Source organism: Neofelis nebulosa, chromosome X, assembly GCF_028018385.1.
Source record: "Neofelis nebulosa isolate mNeoNeb1 chromosome X, mNeoNeb1.pri, whole genome shotgun sequence".
NCBI classification, from domain to species: domain Eukaryota; kingdom Metazoa; phylum Chordata; class Mammalia; order Carnivora; family Felidae; genus Neofelis; species Neofelis nebulosa.
Genome location: NC_080800.1, coordinates 26,025,698 through 26,033,212, shown reverse-complemented (window position 1 = coordinate 26,033,212; position 7,515 = coordinate 26,025,698).

Below are 7,515 nucleotides of genomic sequence, written 5' to 3'. Positions count from 1 at the left end.
TCAATGAAGAGACAAGCGCCAGGACAAACCATTAATATGCTTTCCTCCCTCATACCCACTGAACGTGTAGCAACCTCGGGAAATACACCTTTGTTGTGGGAAAACACTGAACTTTCAGTATTACTTTGACACTCTAACATAGCTTATTGTGACTAATACAAAAGCCAAGGCAGTAGCATACTTGGCAAAGGAGAGAACGGTCACAACAGCGTCGTATGCATCAGAGCTCCAGAAAAGAGACCTTTCCTTAGATTTCCAGACGTAGAATTATTGAGCCAGCAAGATCAAACACTTTAGAGGATGTGAGTTATAATAGTCTGACAGAGATTCTGCAGTATCTTTCGGCTTTAGCTAAGAAATGTGTTTGTCAGATTAATAAAGCCAATAGATACCATAATTGGAAACTGATATCACAATACAAACACACATCACAGTATATTATACTTGTAGTTTGGCTTGAAATATTGAGATAATGACATAAATGCTGATTGAATTGTCTTTGCCTGACTTCTCCATTTATGTTTTGCAAGAATAGTGGTCTTAATGTTTTCCCCTTAGTACAAGAGATCTCAATTTATAAACAACTTTTATCCTATATATTTAGTTCTTACGTTAATTGTTCAGAATTCTGGCCGCTCTTTCCCGACTGGAAAGAAATAACAAAGGGTGATTAGTTTCTCAGGCCAGATCCCACAGCCTATTTAACCTGCAATGTGGCTAGACAAGAAATATGTATTATTCCATGACATAAATATGACTTACATTAATTACATAAGACACAATAATAGAGTCAAGCAGGAAGCTGTGCCAGGTATTTATGCTTTTTATTAGAAAAAGGAGAATGCCAGAAAATTGGAGAAATTCCAGGAGAATTGGAAAAAGGAAATTCCAGAAGTGCATTGATGCAAAATAAAAGAAGTCCACCTGACCCAAATGCACACATCTAATCAAAGATTCCAAATATTTGTATAAATAAAAATGAAATATCTTATGAGGCTAATAATCATGACACAAAATGTTCCAGCTGATAAGTTTAAAAATCACTTAAAAATATACACTATGCATGGGGGTGCCTGGGTGGCTCACTGGTTAAGCAACTGACTCTGATTTTGTCTTAGGTCATGATCTCAGTTGTGAGATCGAGCTCCATGTTGGGCTCCATGCTGAGCATGGAACCTGCTTAAGATTCTCTCTCTCCTTTTCCCTTTGCCCTTCCCTTGCTCTCTCTAATATATATATATATATATATATATATATATATATATATATATATACACACACACATACACACTAGATATATACAGATATATATATATATCTAGTATATATATAGATATATATAGTATATATATATTACATATATATATAGTATACTATATATACTACATATATATTACATAATATATATACTACATATATATTACATAATATATATATTACATATACATATAATCATGAAAACAATGCTCTGAGTATGTAGGATTTCCAATGTATTCCAGTTCTTCTTTCATATTACTCTCAGATGGGATCACCAGAAACTTCTCAGATTTGTAAAAGACACATTAAGAGGTATCCTTGGAAATAAAAGGCATCCAAATCGGCAAGGAGGAAGTCAAACTTTCACTCTTTGAAGATGACACGATACTCTATATAGAATACCCAAAAGATTCCACCATAAAATTGCTAGAACTGATTCATAAATTCAGCAAAGTCGCAGGATATAAAATCAATGCACAGAAATCAGTTGCATTCCTATACACCAATGATGAAACAACAGGAAGAGAAATCCAGGAATCGATCCCATTTACAGCTGCACCAAAACCCATAAAATATCTAGGAATAAACCTAACCAAAGAGGTGAAAACTCTAAATACTGAAAACAAGAGAAAGCTTATGAAAGAAACTGAAGAAGACACAAAAAAATGGAAAAATATTCCGTGCTCATGGATTGGAAGAAAAAATATTGTTAAAAGGTCAACACTACAGAAAGCAATCTACAGATTCAATGCAATCCCCATCAAAATAACACCAGCATTCTTCACAGAGCTAGAACAAACAGTCCTAAAATTAGTACAGAACCAGAAAAGACCCTGAATATCCAAAGAAATCCTGAAAAAGAAAATCAAAGCTGTAGGCATCACAATTCCAGACCAGACTTCAAGCTGTATTACAAAGCTGTCATCATCAAGACAGTATGGTACTGACACAAAAACAGACATTTAGATCAATGGAACAGAATAGAGAACCTAGAAATGGACCTACAAACATATGGCCAACTAATCTTTGATAAAGCAGGAAAGAATATCCAATGCAATAAAGACAGTCTCTTCAACAAATGGTGCTGGGAAAACTGGACAGCAACATGCAGAAAAATGAACCTCGACGACTTTCTTACACCATACACAAAAATTAACTCAAAACCAAAATATAAGACAGGAAGCCATCAAAATCCTAGAGGAGAAAGCAGGCCTCAGCCTTTGACGTCAGCCACAGCAACTTCTTCCTCAACACATCTCCAGAGGCAAGAAAAACAAAAGCAGAAATGAGCTACTGGGACCTCATCAAAAAATAAAGAGCTTCTGCATAGCAAAAGAAACAATCAACAAAACTAAAAGGCAATCGACAGAATGAGAGAAGATATTTGCAAATGACATATCAGATAAAGGGTTAGTATCCAAAATCTATAAAGAACCTATCAAACTCAAGACCCAAAAAACAAATAATCCAGTGAAGAAATGGGCAAAAGACATGAATAGACACGTCTCCAAAGAAGACGTGCAGATGGCTAACTGACACATGAAAAAATGCTCAGTATCACTCACCATCAGGAAAATACAAATTAAAACCACAATGAGATACCACCTCACAGCCATCATAATAGCTAAAATAAACAACTCAGGCAACAACAGATGTTGGTGAGGATGCGGAGAAAGAGGATCTCTTTTGCACTGCTGGTGGGAATGCAAACTGATGCAGCCACTCTGGAAAACAGTATGGAGGTTCCTCAAAAAATTAAAAATAGAAGTACCCTCTGACCCAGCAATTGGACTACCAGGTATTAATCCAAGAGATACAGGCGTGCTGTTTCAAAGGGGCACATGCACCCCAATGTTTATAGCAGTGCTATTGACAACAGCCAAAATACGCAAAGAGCCCAAATGTCCATCGATGGATGAATAAAGAAGATGTGGTATACCTATACGATGGAATATTACTCTGCAATCAAAAAGAACGAAATCTTTCATTTGCAACGACGTGGATGGAACTAGAGGGTATTATGCTAAGTGAAATGAGCCAGTTAGAGAAAGACAAAAATGATATGACTTCACTCATAGGAGGACTTTAAGATACAAAACAGATGAACATAGGGAAGGGAAACAAAAATAATAGAAAAAGAAGGAGGACAAAACATGAGACTCTCAAATACAAAGAACAAACTGAGGGTTGCTGGAGGGGTTGTGGGTGCAGGGATGGGCTAAATGGGTAAGGGGCATTAGGGAACACACTTGTTGGGATGAGCACTGGGTGTTATACAGGGGGGATGAATCAGTGGAATCTATTCCTGAAATCATTAAAGCACTCACTATATGCTAACTAACTTGGATGTAAATTAAAAAAGAAAAAAAAAAGACTAGATTAAAGCAAGATTGGGCTGAAAAAAAAAGAGGTATCCTTGGATACCAAACTCTCCTTAAGTCTTAGTCCAAGATGTGGTCAAAGCCAAGTTCCTCAGTTCTTCTTTAAGTAGCTATTTACTAATGACAGAAAATAAAGCACCTCATTTATCCTATATAAATGAGGAATGAAGTACTAAGGTTAATACATTTTTCTGATAACCGTGGCTAGTATTTAAACATTATAAAATAATTTTTTATCAACTTAATATTAATGAGAATTCTCCTATAGTGTTTTAGGGACTACAGACATGACAGTTCTCAGAGGTTATATTTCTACTTTTTTTTTGTAAGTTAAGTTTATTTGTTTTGAGAGAGAGAGAGAGAGAGAGAGAGAGAGAGAGAGAGAGAGAATCCCAAGGAGGCTCCATGCTGACAGTCTGGAGCCTGACGTGGGGCTTGAACCCACAAACCCTAAGATCATGGCATGAGCCGAAACCAAGAGTTGGACGCTTAACCAACTGAGCCACCCAGGTGCCTCTCTACACTTTGGTTTGTTGTTAAGGTTATCTATAGGGTTCATATTTTTACTGTATTAGAGGTTAGTTAACACACAAGATCAAAATTCAGCAAAAAGCTTTGATAATAAAATAATAGTTAATGCATATATAATGCTTATGAATTTGTGGGCTCTGCTATGAATGCCTTATGTTTAATCCTCAATATCATTTCATAGTTAGGTAGCCAATTTTACAGATGAGAAAAGAGGCACAGAGGGGCTAAGTAATTTATCCAAGATCACACAGCTAGTAAATGGTAGAGCTGGGATTCAAACACCAAATGTCTAGCTCCAGAATCCCATGCTCCTAAGTACTGCGTGTTGTCTTTCTAGATAGTGTGAGATAAATATGCCCCATGAACTAAGTAGAAAGCCATGAACCAAAAGGAATTTATCCTCTGATACAAATTTTCTGTTAATCTGTCATCTTGAGAGAGAACAGTTTATGAGTTCAAAATACATTTTTTGTATTTTATAGGTGAAATTATTATAGATCATTTACTTCTTTCCTTATAAATTATTTTTCCCATTTTAAAGGTTTCCCTAATATCTATAATTGGCATTTCTCATGCCTTTTAAAGCTTTTCTTAACCTTTTTTTTAATGTTTATTCATTTAAAAAAAATTTTTTTAACGTTTATTTATTTTTGAGACAGAGAGAGACAGAGCATGAATGGGGGAGGGGCAGAGAGAGAGGGAGACACAGAATCGGAAGCAGGCTCCAGGCTCTGAGCCATCGGCCCATAGCCCGACGCGGGGCTCGAACTCGCGGACCGCGAGATCGTGACCTGAGCTGAAGTCGGACGCTTAACCGACTGAGTCACCCAGGCACCCCAATGTTTATTCATTTTTGAGAGAGAGAGAGAGAGAGAGAGAGAGAGAGAGAGAGAGAAAAGGTGAGGGGCAGAGAAAGAGGGAGACACAGAATCTGAAGCAGGCTCCAGGCTCTGAGCTGTCAGCACAGAGCCCGACGCAGAGCTTGAACCCATGGATTATGAGATCATGACCTAAGCCGAAGTCAGATGCCCAACCAACTGAACCACCAGGCGCCCCTAAAATATTTTTATGAGTCCTATGTGCTACCTGTGGAATACAAAGATGAAAAATTCAAATCTGAATTGCTTGTAACCATTGCTAATCCTTAACGTACATATTAGTAAACGCCTTGTGCCTGATGAATAGCTGCAAAACTCAGCATCTTAACACAGAGGCCCTGAGTTCTCAGGGACCTATAGGCTGGTTGAGGTGGCTCTGCTTCATGCTGTAAGTTGCCAGAACCAGAGAGAGGGATGGTTGGGACTTTTTCTAATGGTGATGGCAGTTATAAAAAGTGAGATCTCATATGAGCTGTCATGGAAAGATCCTGCGTTCACTTCATTAAGTTAGAAGGGCAAGTTACAGAACAATATGCACACTGTTGCCTATGTATGCCTAAAAACGCTATCTTCTTATGGCACATCTATGTATGAAAAAGCCTCAAATCAGTTTTAAAATGACACACATCAGACTGTTCATTGTGGTTACTTTTGAAAAGGGGGTTGAATTCTGGGGGAATGTTATGGGGGGGAAGACTCTGACCTGTGTTAGAATTTTTTATAACAAGAATATATAAACTACTATTAGCTTTGCCATTAAAATGTTTAAATGAGGCTAACAACAGAAATACCAGTTGCACATGACTCAGATGAAGTTATTGCTAACTGATGCAATAGAGGAAACCTGAAAGCTGAATGGCTTAATGCAATCAGCACTTATTTCTTGCGTACATACTACCTGATGGGGGTTGGCAAGAGACTCACTGCTATGAGGCGACCCAGAGATCCAGGCTGTATCCATCACGTGGCTCCACATGTCAACACAGGCTCCCCATGATTGCTGCTGAATGGAAGAGAGAGCCTGGAGGTGGCATACTGGCTCTAATGTGCTTTGGCCTGGAGGTGATAAACATGCTTCTGCTCATAGGTCAGTGGTAGGGGTTAGTCACATGACGCTCCCAACTATGAGTGGGATGGCAATTGATGGCTTCTGCATTGTAGGTACTCAATCAGGAGCAACTGTTGCAATTGGTTATAACAACAACCTTCTTCCCTTTTTCAAAAATGTTTATTGTTTTGAGGAGGGGAGAGGCAGAGGGAGAGGGAGGGAGATAATCCCTAGCAGGCTTTGCCAATGTCAGCACAGAGCCAGATGTGGGGCTCGACTCAACAAACCGTGAGATCATGACATGAACTGAAATCAAGAGTTGGATGCTCAACCGACTGACCCACCCAAGTACCCTCAACCTTCTTGAGGAAGTTGGAGGAGTTTCTGAGAAGGCCAAATTTACCTTGAAATTCATCAATTATTCTTCTCTTGCGTAAAATGTAACTGATGTTTTCAAATATAGAATTACCATCTAATTTTCAAAAGGGTCCTGTAAATCTCAGCAGGGAGGGCTTACCCCTTGTCCCTCAACTGCACCTTCCTGCATGGCCATTTGCAATAACCTGTATAATCTCAGTAGGCTGAGAATTTTCTCCTACTTTTTTAGGTGCGTGGTCAAAATCATGGCTACCCACCACCTGATGTGAACAGGTGCCATTAAGTACAGTGTGAAAACAACATTTTCCCTGGGACAGATACAGACAAGATTCACTGGAAGAACAGTGAATCCTTTTTCCTTTTTATTGAAACTTAGCATGTCTGCCAAGATGAGTTTTTGGGAATTGAGCCTCAGCAGACATTTGCTTACACAGTGGTTTCCTGGGTCCTTCCTCATCTACCACTTAGGCAGGAGGCTTTGGTTCTTGACCACGTAGTTAAGTTCACTCATCAGTGTACAGATTCAATGACCACATTCAAATAAGACACTTCATTAAAATTCTACTGCAAATATCAAGTTGTTTCCAAAAAAGTCTTCTCCAGCCTCAGAGTTACAAACAAAGGCCCTGGAGATTCGATGTCAAATCAGAGTGTACTTACCAGCTGATTTGGCAACAAACCTTTTAGAGTGAGGTGGAGGCACCCAGGGGAGATGAGGAGGTGTCTAGACCTGTCAGAATTACACAGAAGGGCAGTTGCTGTCAGAGGGGGGCCAGGGTGCGGGATGGGAGTTGCAGGGAGTTGGAATGCTCTAAATCAGGGGAGGGTGAGGCCTGAGAGCTGTCTGTTCCCCCAGGAGCAGGGTGCAGCCTCCATGGGAGGACCCAGGAGAGAGCTGGCCTGAAGGCCAGGTCCAGGTATGGACATGAGGGCCCACTGGGGAAGCCCCAGGGGAGGGAGCCGTCATGCAGGAAAGTGCCGGGACTGGACATTTGTGCTGAGACCAGGGCAGAGCCAGCTGTCGGGGGACCCTGGGGCGAGG